The following is a 16,603-nucleotide window of genomic DNA, read 5'->3' on the forward strand; positions in this document are numbered from 1 at the left end:
TCCGAAGCAGGCTCCAGGCTCTGAGCTGTCAGCACAGAGCCCCGTGCGGGGCTCAAACTCACGAACCGTGAGATCACGACCTAAGCCGAAGTCGGACGCTTAACCGACTGAGCCACCAGATGCCCCATGATCTTCTTTTGCAAACAGTGACAACCCAGCAGCCATGAGCATCCACGGTGCTCTGATTATTGTCTCTATGTACCATCCCACCAAATAACCCAACTATGTTGGGAGAAGTGGCTGATTCTGGGGCTCAGGCAGAAGCTCCAGGAGATGTAATGTTAAAGTGGAAAGCAAGGAACACTCCAAGAGTTAGGCCTAATGGGTATGGGAGCCCCCCTGAAGAGGTCTCCGCTAGCTCAGGGTTTCTTATCCTCAGCACTATTTACATTCGGAGCCAAAAAATCCTCTGCAACAGGGACTCTTCTGTGCATCGTGCAGTGGTAACCCTATCCACTAGATATCCAGTCACGGAAATCAGCAATATCTACAGACACTGCTAAATGTCCCCTGGGGATCAAAACTGCCCTTGGCTGAGAACGATTGCACTAGCCCAAGATGGGACGATCTGAGCACCAACATTTCAGAAACGGAAGTAAATTGAAACACAATACATAAAAATCCACAAGTTTATAATATCTCTTCAGTACTAAACAACAGTCACCTCTGATTTTTGTTATGTCGTCCTATCTATTCTCTTTGTTCCTTCCCTTACAAACTCTTTAGATAGATGTGGGAGCTTCTGGAAATTTCTTTATCCCTGCCTTGTGTTCTGGAAGCGTCCCTTAGCCAAATGTTCCGGCTCATTAATTTAATATTCATCTGTGCCCGTTTAGATACTCAGCTCAATTTTTAAGGAATGGTGATTATATTTTTAATAATCCAGAAATCTGATTATCTCTTTCACACGGCTGCTTTTCTGTTTTATGGCTGCAATAATCATCCCAGCGAATAAAGTGCTGATGATCGGGGCCAGCTTTTAGGGTGTGCAGGTAGATGATCTTGGTGTGGGAGGTTCCTCTCTACAGCATATGAGAGCTGGAAACCTCTCATATCAGAAGCATCTGGTGCTTTCCTCTTCTTGTCACCTCTTCCCACCCTGTTCCTATTATTGTATATGTAGATTTATCAAGTTCTACTCTAATTCTATGTCCAGAGTCAGCCCTTCTGATAGGCTAGTCCCCAGGTTCTCTTCCTTCCTTCCTTTCCTTCCTTTTCTTCCTTTCCTTTCTTACTTTAAAAATTTTTTTTCCATTTATTTATTTTTTGAGAGACATAGAGAGACAGAGCACAAGTTGGGGAGAGGCACAGAGAGAAGGAGACACAGAATCCGAAGCAGGGTCCAGGCTCCGAGCTGTCAGCACAGAGCCCGGCGTGGGGCTCGAACTCACAAACCGTGAGGTCATGACCTGAGCCGAAGTCGGACGCTTAACCGACTGAGCCACCCAGGTGCCCCGTTTCCTTACTTTTTTAGAGAGAGAACGCACAGGCAGGGGAGAAGGGCAGAGGGAGAGAGAGAGAGAGAGAGAGAGAGAGAGAGAGAGAGAGAATCCCAAGCAGGCTCCACACTCAGCTTGAAACCTAACATGGAGCTCGACCCCATGATCCTGGGATGGTGAACTGAGCTAAAATCGAGAGTCACTCAACCAACTGAACCACCCAGGCACCCCCAGGCTCACTGTCTAAAACAGTTACAAGGCTTTAACGTGGAAGCAAACACCTCTGTTGTCAGAACGTCAGCATATGAAGGACATGGTCAGATCATGACCGGCCCCTGAGTTCATAATGCAATCTTTTAATTTACTGACCAGATTATGATTGACAAGGACCCGCCCTACATGCTACAGGTTAACCTTGATCTTGAAGTTCCTCCAGTTAGTGTACAAATAGCTCTTACCTTTGCGGTATCCTTTGACTGGCTTTTTAAAAAGTTTTTATTGCTCTGTCAATCCAATTTTCTTCATTTCATTTTCTAGGAAATCCTCACATTTTCTGATCTTCCATTCTAACTTTTCTTGTGTGACGTTTCAGTAGAATTTGGGGAGGGACAAAAAGCATACAGATGTTCTCAGCCTGCCAATCTGACCCTACCGTTTTTCAGAGTATACGATGACGTGAGTGGGCATTATTTACACAATTAGGATAAAACCATATATGTGATTTTGTATTTCACTGTCTTCACTAGAACAACATGTGCTTTTTGAAAACATTATTTTTATGATTGCACACTCAAGGATGAGCCTTTACAGACCATCCAGTTGGAGTATAATTACTAATTTTCTTTTATTTCTTCAGCACTGAATAATAAGGTCCTTGAGGACAGAGAAATATGTCATCCTGAAGACTAACTAAAATGTGTGCCATGTGGCAGCTCAGTAAGTGATCCTGACTCACTCTGATTTTTTTTTTTTCAGCTGAGTAATCAGAATCAAGGCAAAGACTTGGGATAGGAGATGGAGGGGCATGCAGGAAAGAAGGTTCATTTGGGAGCAGAGAAGACCAATCTAGGCATTCCTGTCTTGTGACTTGATTTCCCCTCTTCTACTTTTTGGTGCTATTGCAGAAGTGGATCCTTAGTCGGGCTGGGAAATACGGATGTTTAGATTTTCCTTCCTCTTATTAAAGCCCTAGAAATAGGAAGGTGCCCTTGGCACACCATGTTTCTTTCGGCACACATCAAAATACGTATAAAGTATTTCAGAGGGGATGTGTTTCTACATTACAGGTGTATGAAAAAGTCTAAAGATGGTGTTCATCTACCCAGGTTGCTATTTACTGCCTCAGAAGGATGAGTCATTCTCTGTTTACACTGAGGGACTGAAGTTATGTCTGTTTGCAGCCAGCATTGTAACCAAGTCGTGAGGATGCCATGACAGTAACTGTGAGCTATCCTGGGATTGTGACATGCACAGTGTTAGAAACCTTTATTTCAGTGTATTGGGATGAATAGTTCAGTATGCTTGACCAAGTGTTGGAAATCAAGATTAAAAAGCAAAAGGCAACAATTACTCTGGGTTCATCATCAAACCCAGGATGATTTTTCAAACTTTATAAATATAGAGATTCTTAAAAGCAGATGATTCCCAATTCCTATCCACACGCGTGCACACACACACACACACACACACACACACAAAACCTGGAAGACAAATCCAGGGTCTTATTTTTTTTCCTCTTTCCTTTTGTCAGTGCCTCTATTTCTTTAAAATGAGTCACTGGTATGTAGCACAGGGGAAAAATGAATAATTCCTTAAAAATAGTCCTATTTTCCAATGAGAAGCTGAGATTTAGACATAAATTACTATCTCAAAACATAGTCTCACAGGCTTTTAAAAACAGTCAATAAGGGCCCAAATTCGTTCATATTTTGAAAGATGTATGGAAGAAGGATGGAAGGGACATTTTGCCACTGACCCGCAGGACGGGAATAATTCAGGTGAAATTGAAATCTGTATGATTTCTCACATTTCTCGCTTTTCACATGGCCTGACTTGAAAAACTTATCTAAAAAAACCTGTCATTATCACGTATTGAGTTCCGTGTGCCAGGTACCATTGGTTTGCTTTCTTTAATTCTCACAACACTGTGAGATAAATATAAGCTCCAACTGGGACTGGAGGATGCTGAGTTCTGGGAGGAGCAGTGACCGAGGTCACTTACAGCCAGTCGGCAAACCGACAGCTAACTATCCAGTCTTCATCTTACCTCACAGTGCCTCTCTTGACAGCTGACTTTAAGGCTGGAAATTTTACTTGATTAGCTTACAACAGATAAAATTACTAATTGCTGTTTCCAGTGGATGTAAGAAAATTGTAGACTTGCAGTATTTCTTCATCACCTACCGTTTACAAATATCTCACTCGGGACCGGCTAGGCTTTGCTTCAGAGCAACCAACCCTAGATGTCAGTGAGTTTAAATAACAAAAGTGCATTTCTTCGTTCACTCAACATATCCATCATGGGGCAGCTGGGGCTCTGTTATAAGTTGACATTACCCCAGCCAAGGGAGGAGCTATTGTCCATAACATTAATGGTCACAATGGCCAAGAGAAAAGACCACACTGATTGTGATTAGAATTTCGGCCCAGAAGCGTCACGCACCATTTTACGTACGATTCATTGGTGGTGATTGGCTACATGTCCCTATTCAACCATAGGGGTCCAAGAAGTGCAAACCGGTCAGGCCCAGAAGATTCTAATAGGCAGAAATATTTGGCGAGCAACACTGTGTCTCACTGGGCACGCAGCTAGGTGCTGGGGGGAACACAAAACATAAGATGTGGTCTTTGTTCTTAGAGAGCTTACCGTTGAGGCATGGGGGGGTGGGGTGGGGGGAAAGGAACCGTAATGCAGAGAAGCATAAGGGCCAGAGTAGTTGGAGCATCATGTTAGAGGAATACAGAGGAAAGAGTTCATTTTTCATCGATTTAATTTCACCGTTAATTTTAAATGGCAAGAACCCAGAAGCCTTTGTAGAGAAGAATACAGATGAGTTTCATAGTTTGAAGGATTGCAGGATTTTAGGGAGAAAACTACCGCCACGAAGGGAACCGCGGGAAAAGGGTGGGCGTGTTCAAGCAAAGATGGGTATACCGGCAGGAAAGCGAGGCAGGTGGGTAAGACAAGCGATGAAGTCAAAGAAAGGAAAAGCCATTTGGAGGCAGATCTCGGAAGTGTCCGTGCCATATAAGGAAAGAGTGCCTTTACATTGAAGCTGCTGTATCTTATCAGAAATCTGTCGAGGACATTTCGGATGAATCCATGTTGTCTCAAATGTATTACTATAGTGACACAGTCACCATTCTTAGAAGGGTACATTCTCGTGCCGGTTTGAGTCAAATCACAAGATCATCAGAGCAGAGCCCCTGGTACGTAACAGGTGCCCAATAACCGGACGGATGAATGAGCAGGAAGAAACCTGAGAAAGACATTCTGCGTGCATCCTTTGAGAGCTGGTCAACTTCTGAGTGTCCGCACCTAATTTTGTTTTTTTTTAAAGAAAGAACAAAAATTCCCGAATAGAGCTGCTTGCGTGAAGCCTCTGTAAGATGTCCTCCAATTCTACATGTTTAATGCGTTCCCTGTCTTCCTTTCTTCAGCCGCAGGTTATGTTAATTCTTAACGTTACCTTTTAGGTTCGATCCTCCAATTCTGTAACCAAATTTGTCTTTTCTCCGAAATTTTTCTAGGCTCTCTGGGCGTCTCAGAATCTCAGAGCCTCCAACTCTGGACGGAACTTGCTACAGGAGACGCTGCCCCCTGTAGACTCAGCGAAAGGAGCTCTACTAAGAAATAAACCAAATTTAAAAAACAAACAACCCCCTCCAACCCTGCCTAGGGCTTTTAAAGAATACAGAACTTTCCAGCAGCCAAGTGGCATTGTCAGCGGTGGGCTAGGATTTTACACCTCGTAGGAACAGAACGGGGATGTGCGGGGATCTGAGGGAATAATATTAATGGCTTGAGTTGGTCCCAGATGGAAGCTTGCTGTGTTTATACCAAAACGCTGCTCTGCTTCCTTATGCGGAAGATAGAGGCTCTGTTGAGTCGTTTAAGCAAAACCTTGCAAAGCACGCGTGGCCGTCTGGGATTTGCAACAGAACTAGCCAGGGGGAGAAGGAAGGGAGAGAGAGCCAGGCCACGGGAGGCAATGTGGTAGACACTATGAGCGTCTCCTGGTGTCTCAGCGCTTCCCAAACTGCTGGTCCGGGCAAGCCACCTGAATTCTCCAGAACGTGCAGGTTCTGATAAGGCAGGTCTGGGGCGGGGCTTGCAATGCTTCATCTCTAACAAGCTCCCAGGTGACGCCAATGTTGCTGGCCCCTGAACCACACTTTAAGGAGCAAGGAGTCAGGGTAACTGCTTCACCTATCCTCTTCCTTGGTCGAGCCCTAAAGGTCAGGTGCTTACCTGCACGGGGTTCAGGGAGAGTAACTCCTGCTCGGTCCCACCGGAGCATGTTAATCAGCCCAAGCCCATCATGGTAATTCTACTCCCGTTGCCAGTGATTGGCTCGGGACGGGCCATGTGACCCATCTTGGTCAAGGAGATAAAAGGAAAACCGTCAGGGGTGGGGAGAAAGACATGTTTAGAAAGGCCTTTTTTTTTTTTTTTTTTCCTTTTCTTTTCTTTTTGCTCTGATAAAGCTTCCCAGGATGGCTGTTTGCCACTTCCTGGTTTTGGAGCTTCCCCGGTGAGGATGGGATTCTTGGAGCTTCTGTGCTTAGTCTACAAGTTTAAGGAGAGATCTCCTTGGCCCCTTCCCCCTACCTCTCTGTTAGATCCTGTCTTTGTCCGCACCTACCCTCGTAGAGTCTTCAACAATAGAATCCCATGGGGAGCTATTTTGGACCCTCTTTTCATCTCTCATTCTCCACGTTAGAGTTTTCAAACTGTGGGTAGCAACTCACCGGCAGGTCATGAAATCACCACAGCAGGTTGTGCCCAGCACCAGGAGAAAGAACAGAGTATCCCTGAACGTTCCCCGTGGTAGAGGTAAGATTTGGTCGGGTTCATTTTCTTTGGTGACGTACGTGGGATAGAAAATATTTCTTATTCTAGGGCCTCCTCGAACGTTGAGAACTACAGGTTTTTGCACTCTCGTTCATTGCTAGGATTCTCAAACCTCTCTCTCTACTTCCGTTTCTACCTGCATGTGTTCTCGGTTCCAAACCTCTGTCTTTACCCACCCGCTCACCATGTGCAGTCGGAAAGCTCAGCAATCCACATCGCGAGCTCAGCTCAGCATTATCCCTTTCAGGCCTGCATTGTGCTCCCTCACCACCCACTCCACCCCTCCTCCTCGCTGCTTGTGTGTTAGGAAAGGGCACTACCTTCACCCCCACTTAGTCCAACTGAATCCTGGGAGTCCTTCTTGGCCCTTCACGCCCAACATACTCCCTTTACGAACTTGGTTTATTTCACTCCCGTGCCTCTTTCAACAAGGTCTCTTTCAGATACCTTTCGCCTCTCCCCATGAGTGCCACCCTTCTGATCCCAAGCACTGTCTTCTTGCTTCCTAACTCAACCTCTCCACGTCTTCTCTCACCCCTTGGCAATCCGTTCTCATGCTGCGGCCAGAGGGACCAACTAACCGTGGCACCTCCCTATGAAATCGAAGGGTGAAGCCACCAATCAATAAACTGGCTGGGAAGGAAGTCCATAACTGGTTTCTCACCATCTCCTCTGTCTGGTCCTCACACGTGCCATCTGGGGCTCTTACAGCCTTTCGAATGTTCTGTATTGCCTCACGTTTGGGCCCCTGGAGGTTCTCTTCCTCCCAGGAGCTCTCTCTTGCCATCATCTCTTAATGCATCAAACCTTCCTTGCTTGTTGAAATCTCAGATGGCTATAAACTCTTCAGGAAAGCCTTCCTTGGCTCCTGAATAAGATTGGGTCATTCCAGCACAAAGCACAGCATAATTAGAATTATTTACTCATCGTGAAGTCTTTTTCCCTATAAGACTATATACACTTGATCCAGGCAAGGACCGCATCTGCTCTGTCTCTGCCCTGGAACCATAGCACAAAGCCCAGGGGCTGATACATGGTAGTGGTTCTTTCCTTTTTAAATAAAAGTGTTTAAGACCTTTCTTGGATTAATTATGACAACCAGTTGTGAATCATTTTTACAGAGCAGCCAATGGCCTGAAAGTGGTATGTGGCCAGTTGAAATATCCTGGGAGGTTTACACTTGGTTTTTTTGTGTTTTTAGTTTATCTTGAGAGAGAGCAAGAACATGAGCAGGGGAAGGGCAGAGAGACAGGGAGAGAGAAAATCCTAAGCAGGCTCCGTACTGTCAGCACATAGCCCAATGCAGGGCTCCAACCATGAGATCGTGACCTGAGCCGAAATCAAGAGTCGGACACTTAAACGACCGAGCCACCCAGGCGCCTCTGTTTAATATTCCAAATAAGGGCCATTAACGCCAGCTGAAGGTCAGGTGTGTAACAGAAGCCTATGTAGTCACTGCGAGTGTGATTTTTGCTGCTTGCCAGACGGGAAGATCCTGGTTAACCCAATATCTATGATGGCTGGCTCCCAAGTTGACCTGTCTGTATTAATCAGAACTCCCATGCAAAGATGTGACTTAGTGACACCTAAAGGAGTGTGATTCTCTCTCGCCTACACTGCCACGGGTCATTTTTCTGTCCCTTGCACCCTCCTGTCGATGCCAGGCCTACCAACAAGTCAGGCCCCTGACTTCTGATCAGCCTCAACTATTTTTCATGCCGTTCAATACATTCTGCCTCTGCATGTCCCCAGGGGATACTCCAGTAATCACCTTGGCCTCGCTTTGAAGTTGAAACTTAAAACGCGTTTTCTCCGGTTGCTTTTAAGTAATATAGTTAAATATTACAGTGTGGTTGACCCCTGCCTCCCCACAACTCCCTTTGACGTGATTCCAACTTGTGCTGACCGGCCTGCTGACCAGAAAAACATGGTTGAGCTGAAGAAGGAGCTGGTGGGGGGGAAAAGGGACCTGTTACACTTTAATAAAAAAGCAATGTCCTGTTCCCAGAAGACTGGGGACGGGCCCCGGAGGTTCACGTACCGCGTCTTGCGGAAACTACAAAGGCCAAAGCTCCCACGGGCCCATCTTGTCCTCAGCAACCAATGCAGTAGTCAGAGGAAGTGGGGACCCTGCCCCGTGCAGGTGCAGAGTTAGGGTGTCAGGGAGGGGTCAAGTCTGGCATCCCCCCACTCCCCCCACCGCGGCAGCATCTCCAGCACCGGACGCCCCAGTCGCGCTCGAGAAGAGGGAGCACGGGGCCATCTGGCTGCCATTCTGTGCTGCCAGCCTGAGGGGGATGTGGAACCGGCACTCATTCCTGCGTGAGGCCCTGGGGAGGTCTCGGCTGGCGGAGAAGTTCAAGTTGTTTGCAAATCGAGGCCTTAGCAGTGTGTTCCGTGCTCCGTCCGTGTCAGCTGTGGGGAGACCGAAAAGGGTGAGGGGGCTGCTGCGTCATTTTGGCTTTGGCGAGCGATCCTGCCTACGGTTCGTGACGAAACTCCAAGCGGGGTCCTTTGACTCTTAATGACCATTTGGTTTCAGGGGACTACGTAATTGACCTCCACTTAATATTTCACGTGGTCTCTTACTGCCCCTGTCTTTGTCCTTGATCCCTGACTCTGGTTCCTTCCAGTTGTGTATTTCTTGGCGAGAGGAATGGTTTCCATTATTTCCGCAGGCTTCCTGTAGGAGTGCTGTGCTCTGTATGTCAGACTAAAGCAGCCTTGACTTACTTAGGTCCGGGTCCCCAGGGCCAGACGTTGAGACAGCTGCACGCAGCAGGTTTCTGGAGAGTACTCCGGAAGGGAGCGCAGAAGGCAGCGTTAGGCAGGGGAGAAGCTGACCCACAGCAGGAGGGTAGGGAGGGTGTGGAGAGGGGGGGGTACGCAGGGCTGCAACCCAGAGGCTTTAGCCAAGCTCCTAGGGAGCCCTGGAGCTGAACAGGCCTCTGGAGGTGCCTACATGGGAGCCAGAAGCCAGGCCTTGGGAAGGGGACTATTTGTGCCCCAGGAAATTGCCTTCATTGGAGACGGGGCTTCTGGGGCACAGGTGCCATGGGGAACTGCCCATCGGTGACCTTGGTGCCTGCCTGCTATAAGGCTCAATCTGGTCTTCTGACACGTGTGTTGGTTTTTTTTCCCCCACAAAAAAACTTGGGAGAAGAAGTAAATTTCCCAGAGGAGTCCAGACCCTCTGCTTCTCTTGAAAAATGAGAATAACGAGTGGACCAGTCAGAATCCAGTCAGGAAAAGAAAATCCACACTGTGTGTTGCAACAGCGATTTAATAGGAGGACGATCAAGGGAGGACAAGGGGACCCTGAGATGACCCATATGCATTGACTGCAAGAAGGAGCCTCCGCTCCTGGAGTTGGGGGAATGAGGGCATAATGAGGGGGTATAAACCCAGGGGTTCAAAGTAGGAGGTCTGGCAGCTGTTGGTACCTGGCAGAGTGGGGGGGGGGGGCAGCCAGGCTGGGTCTGCAGTGGGAAGGAGAGCTGGCTTCTGACACCCGCTGCCGCTGGGGTGAAGGCCACTGTTGGGGTGAGGCAGGTGTTCCAACGAGCCAGCAGGAGGCTGAGAGAGCCTGGTGCCCACCTCCTGCCGCCTGGCTCCCTCTGGTGCCCCCTACTGGCAGCATCTAACAGGAAGGCGGTTGACCACGGAGCTCGGCCCCCAGCACCACTCAGCACGATGCAGAAGAATAGGTAATAAGTTCCTAACCACCACATCTGGCAATTGGGCATCCCGGTCCGGCGCGGTACCAACCGAGGAGGTGCACCTGCATCCCCTTCTTAAAAAGGGACGGGTACCTCCATTCCCACTGGCCAGGGTGTTGCTCACTGGCCTTCCCAGGCAGGTCCCGGTGGGCAGCTGTTAGCCATCCTTGTATGAGAAAACTGTCACCCAGCTCTGAAAGATCCTTTTTTGAGAAGGGATCCAGGAAGGAGCGTGAGATTGAATGCCGAAAGATTTAACCGCCTCCTGTACCCCTTGATGGTGTTGTTGGTCCTGGGACCAGATTTCTCCTCTGTCTCCCTGCCCAGCCCCCAGGCACCCTCGCCCAGCCCCCAGACACCCTCACCCAGCCCCTCTTGAGGGGAGAGGGGTGTGGGCTTCCCGGTCCTGGTTTTTCTGGAACCCATTGCATCACTTAGTCCTTTGAACCTGTCACTCCTGCTCCTGGTTCGTTCTCAGCGTCTTTTTCCTTTGGGGAGGGGGCTGTAAAGGCCAGGCCGTCTTCTACCTCCGGAATCGAGGGAATTGTGATTCCCTGGGGACCAAAGTCTCGGCTGCAACTATTTGCCCTTGGTGTGGATTTATTTTGGTGAGAAATGATGTAATGAGGGCTTGGCAAAAAAAAAAAAAAAAAGGCTACAACTTTGCCAGCAAATTAGTACATAGCCCCGAAGCCAACACTTGTTTTGCAAATGAAGGCCCTGGAGCCCAGAGCCTGGGAATAAGGGTTGTAGGTTTTCAGCGCCTGGCAACTTGAAGAGCCTGGAACAGCTGGTTCCCCCAGTGGGGCCGGAGGGACCTGCGTCGGGCTGCCTGTCGCTGCTTACGGGCCATGGAGGCTCAGAGTCCTGACCTGTGTGACCCGAGCGAGAGTGGATTCCGTGGTCCCTTATTTGCCTCCAGTTTTCAGATACTCACCTGTGAAGTTTCCTTCTCTCCTTTGCACCTACTTAGGACTCCCATTGGGTGAGCACATTCCTCATGACAGCCCTCCACGTGTCCTTACTTTGTCACTGCCGAATGGGAATTGTCACCCCACCCCACCCCCAGCCTGCCTCAGTTCAGCTGAAGCAAGAACACAAGAGACCCTCTCTGTGCGTGCTTTGTATCAAGCACAGAACTAAGGTCTGTTAGGGCCTGACTTTTTCTGCTTCCCAAGAAGTGACCATTGACCCTCATGATGGGAGCGCCTACTATGTGCCAGATTTCACGTATGTTATGTCTACATCTCTGAGGTTGTTCCTATTTTCAGATACAAAACTGAGGCTCAGGGTGTTCGGGTGACCCAGGTCAAGGAAGGGACCAGACTCCAGTCTGGAGTCGGACTCGAGAGCGCATAATAAAAAGCGCATAATAAAATTACATTTCAAGGTCTTTCATTCGTGAGGATTACGTTGAGGAGAATGTCTCACTCTGGCACTACTCCATGTTTGAAGTTTGATTTTTTTGTTTGTTTTGTCATGATGTTTTGGTTTTGACCTATTTTTTAATACCTCGGTCACACCTGCTTTTCTCTCCCCACTTCCTCTTCCCAAAGAGCAAAGCTTTGACATTGGCAGGCAAGAGAATTAGGCTGGAAGCTCATGACGTTGTCTTCCAATTGTCTATATTTTCATAGTTACTTCCTATTTATGGCAAGTGACGCTGATCTTCCACTTACGGTTAGAGACCTGGTTTCCTTTCCGAACAGACGTAAGTTAAGAAAAAAAAAATCTGCCTTCAATTTAAAAAATGATTCACTACCTGATGACGGAGGTGGTACTTGGTTGTAGCAAGTGTCACGAGGGCATGACCTTGGACCTTTCTGAACGTCTCAGGGCCTCTGTTCTCCCAGAATGAGAATGGGACCTGGTTGCCAAGGCAGCTGTGAGGATTCACAACCCACGTCGAGGGCTTAAGGCAGTACCTGGGCCACAGTGGGCACGACTGAGGAGCTACACGTGCCCGACATGTAGAGAAGATGGTCATTTGCTGCTTGTGTGGCTCCTGGCGCAAAGCACGCTGGGAAAGGCATGACTGGCAGGGGCGCCTCACTTCCAAATAGACATTTACGGGTAAAAGCTGTGCCCCGTTTCCCACCGTTCTGTAAACTTGCGGAGTTGGGGGGAAATTTTCCTGGCGCTTACGGTTATTGGCATGCTATTTTTCTTCTCTAATATTCAACTTTTGTGTTTATTGCTATCAGGAGCCTACAGCTTTTGAAGTACTTTATTTTTAACACCCATCCCAGGCTGCTGCGGTCTCCATACACCCACAGGACATCGAGAACAGTGGTCAAATGTTGGAGACGGCTTCAGTAATCATTTACCAAGTACAAAGCTCATTAAGAAAAGTCCAGGGACTTGGAAAGCACGTATTTTACTCACAGGGGGCATGATAATGATGAGGGAAGACCTGAGTGTCTTCTAAAACACCCACATGTCTGGAAATACAAAGTAAAATCTATGGGGAGAGGTGAACCTTTTAAAAGAGCTCCTGGGACCTGTTTTTGTGTGAAGGAGTTTCAACAGGAGTTAACTTTCAACAGCCCGCCGTGTCATTTTGGAGATGAAAGGCCGGTGTGGTGCGTGGGTCACAGGAGATTGAAACAAAGCTTATCTGGGCTCTCAGGTGTGAACCTTTGGTAGTCAAAGCAATAGTTAAGTCCTCAGCTAGCAAGTAAAGGAGCATCTTGCATGATATTTAACATACAGGCATTCCAGAAAGACAAGCATACAGAGACCGCATAGTATTTCTATTAGGTAATGAGTGGAGACAGTAGAGTTACTTAGGACAGGATGGTCTCCTGACCAGTATAGACAGCTTCACCCGGGGAGAGAGTCGGGCCCCACCCCAGAACTACTGAATCAGGAACGCTGGGAAAGGTGCCGGAGATTTGTGTTTTAACAAGCCTTCAGGTGATTCTGATGCATACTTCGATGGAGAAACACCAGTTCAGAGGAGAGGCAGTTTGTATTTTACGCACTACACCTGTCTTGAAATAGTTGTGCCATAGACCGGTCATAGACGTACGTAAACACAGACTTGGCATTAGCTCCTTTATATTTCTTGGCTTTGCGTCCCGAGGAAAATAAATACAATCATCTTCTAGATTAAAGGAGGACAGCTTTGCCACAGTGACTCGGTTCTCTAGGGCAGCCACAGTGTTTTGGAGCCCAGGGCTCGACTCACAGACAGCAAAGACTAAGAATATTCTGATGGTTATTTTAGTACCTCACAATGTAGGATCTGACACAGAAGAGGATTTCCTCTAAATATGATGGTCCCTGATGCTCTCCTAGACACCCCACAGCGGAGGCCCTGCGATGTGAAACAGAGGGCACGCTGGAAGGCAAGCAGAGCGTATATGGTGGTGGTGAAGAGGGGTGGGGACCAGCAGGGGGGTGGGGTGGAGGGGTCCCTTGCTTTGGCAGGGGTGTTGCAAAGAGACTAGGGCTGGGCGCCTACTCCATTGAGCCATGGTTTTTGCCCTTGATGGCCCTTTTCACTTGTTAAAAAAGTGAAAAGTGGGGCAGGATTTTTTCCCTTAGCCGTGCGGGAAGGAACCAGAGGGTGATACTCCCCGTAGAAGGTATTGGTCAATCCAAGAAATCAGAGTAAGTGTAAAAGTTGGCAGTCAGGGGTCAGGAGTTGGGCAGAACTGAACTTGAATGGGATCAAGGGAAGAAAATGAGGTGAGGATAGTCCTGGGGTCCACTCATCGTGTTACGAGTACATCAGGTTGGCTTAAAGTTCCGTTAACTCCTACTCAACAAGTATTAAGTCCCAATGATGTGCCAGGCACTATTCAACAGACACTTGGGGGTTTGTAGTAATCAGAACAGACAAAAATCCCTATAATCATGAAGCATGTAGGTAGCAACTGGCGTCACAGGGAATATTAATAATTAATAAGTCATTAATGATTCAATAATACCATTAATGATTGCTTACCATGTGCCAGGCAGTGTCACCATTAGCTCACTTCGACACATTGCCAGCTGGCAAGGACGTAGTTGGTATGCTTCTATTGTTACACCAGCTCTCGCTTTTCCCAGGGTCATTGTTTAGACCATGACTTTGGGGGGCACAAGCCTTAGGAGTACGTACCATCAGAACTAGTGGTCTGGGATACTGTATTTCAACGTGGCTGCTGATACGCTGGTGAATCACTTCCTTAGTGAGCACTGCTTATCGGAAACTGAACAACGCGGCTGCGCGTAATGGAATAATAGGTTTGGGTGCTGTGTTGCTATAACTAATAGGTTTTAAAAAATGGTTTTAAAAGGATGAACATCACATGTTTTTATTTCGTGATGTGTCACCAGGAGAACATGAACAGTGAAGTATGCTATAAATTCTCTCAATAAAACTTTGTGAAACATAACACTGCCTTGGGGTGCCGGGCTGGCTCAGTAGGTTAAGCGTCTGACTTCGGCTCAGGTCATGATCTTGGGGTTTGTAAGTTCGAGCCGCGCTTTGGGCTCTGTGCTGACAGCTCTGAGCCTGGAGGCTGCTTCGGATTCTGTGTCTCCCCATCTCTGCCCCTCGCTTGCTTGCACTCTGTCTCTCAATAATAAATAAATGTTTTAAAAAAAAATTTTTTTTTAAAAATAATACTGCCCAACTGACAGGGGTTTGGTTGAAAATTCCAGCCAGATGGTGATTACTAAACACAAACCAGCAACAAACAAAAACCCTTATAGTTAAACATACGTACACTTTCTTGTGTAAAAATTTCCATAAAGAAATGTATACACATAGATAGGCCAGCCTCAAGTGCGTATGTGACAACAGTATTCCTAAATACCAAGTTTTTCAGAAATTTTCAACTTGTATCAAGTTGATACAAGTTGAACTTGTATCAACAATTTTCAACTTGTTCTCACTGTTTTCATACCCCTACACCTAGAGTTGGCTATGCTAAACTCACTTTATTTATTCATTCGGCTGGCAAATGATAATGAAGCATCTACACTGTCCTTGGTGCTGGGGACAGAGCAGGAAACGGGACAAGGCCATTACCGTCCAGTGGAAAGACAGATCCCTGACAAGTATACCTCATGCATTCAGCTTTACAGGAAGGAAACCCACGATACTATCACAGATTTGAGTCAGGAGAGTCAGGCGTGGCTCTCGGAGGGAGGGGGCTTTTGTCCGGGATGGTGCCAGGTCCACCAGACAGGCAGTCAGCATGTGGCTGGGAGAAAATTAGCCTATTGAGGGGGCATTTTTGAGTTCATGGGGAGTCAAAGACGTCCTCAATGCGCAGACTCTTCCGGTTGCTTCTTTGTTTCTCTTACGAGACTCAGAACCTCTTGAAGGCAGGGACCCAATCTTGTTTCCTTCTCTCTGGCATCTATTACAGCATTTGATGCATCCGTGCTGAAGGGATAAATAAATGAGTTCGGGATGTGAGCAAGGTGTTTAACCTGTCTGTCCTCACGTGAGAACAGAAAGCCACTTGGACTCCCCGTTGTCCCAGCCCCTATTCTGCTTCCTAACGGGATCGGGCTTCTTGCCACGTTCACGTTTCCCTGTCTTACCAGTGCTACGCCTGGCGAATGCTTCTGTGAAAGAGAGAATAAAGCATGGGGGTGAAGGGCTCAGGCTTTGTGGCCAAGCTGCTTGGGTTCAATTTCTGGCCCTGTCACTTACTAGCTGTCGACTATTGAGCAAGTTACTTAACTTGAGCATGTCTCACTTTCCCTGTCGGTAAAATGGGGTAGTAATAATAGTTCATCATAGGTTGATGAGGTTTGAATGTATTAATGAGGTGCTTAGCATAGTCTCTGATGCGTAGCAGGTGCTCCGTAGGAGACTGATGGTGCGCTCTCCTTCACATTAACCCCAGGCTGTCCTTGACCCCCTCAGCGAGCTCTAGACTGCCTTCCCTGCTCAAGGCCTGCATCTTCGATCCCCGATCGTCTTCCTTCACGTGGCTGCTGGCACCTCTTCCCCCCCGGTTGCCCCCCTGTGATTCCCCGCAGCCCAGGAGAGCCAAGTCCTGTCCTTACACTTGGAGGCCTAGACAAGAGAGAGAATGCAGAGGGTACCTTCCCCCTCTGACGTAGGTAGGCGCCCATCTTAGGGTTGACTTCTGAGTAGGCTCCTGGCTTGGTCCTGTCCTTTTCCATGTGACCAGAGACAGCTGTGCCCAACCACCCTCTCCAGGTGTCCCCACATCTCAGAATCTGGCTCCAGAAAATAAGACCACGCTTTTCTCTCCCCCTAGGCTAAGGTCCACCTGGAGTGTTCAAGTCCTGCCTCTGGACTGGCCCCTCCCTGGGGTGGATGAGAGTTGAAGCATCCCTTCCATTGGAAAAGACAAGCCCCCGGGGTGCCTGTGTGACTCAGTTGGTTGAGCGTCCGA

General features: G+C 47.9%; 1 long non-coding RNA gene across 1 annotated transcript in view; it reads left to right on the top strand.

Moving 5' to 3' along the window:
* The window catches only part of LOC112868677 (uncharacterized), a 134,222-nt gene that overhangs the window by 3,306 nt on the left and 114,313 nt on the right, over positions 1–16,603 (top strand). Inside the window, exons 2-3 of the long non-coding RNA XR_015243442.1 lie at positions 2,726–2,881; positions 5,190–6,495. This is a non-coding gene — a long non-coding RNA (uncharacterized LOC112868677). The remainder of the gene's footprint in view (positions 1–2,725; positions 2,882–5,189; positions 6,496–16,603) is intronic.

Source organism: Puma concolor, chromosome D4, assembly GCF_028749965.1.
Source record: "Puma concolor isolate L17-30 chromosome D4, mPumCon1.1.hap2, whole genome shotgun sequence".
NCBI classification, from domain to species: Eukaryota; Metazoa; Chordata; class Mammalia; order Carnivora; family Felidae; genus Puma; species Puma concolor.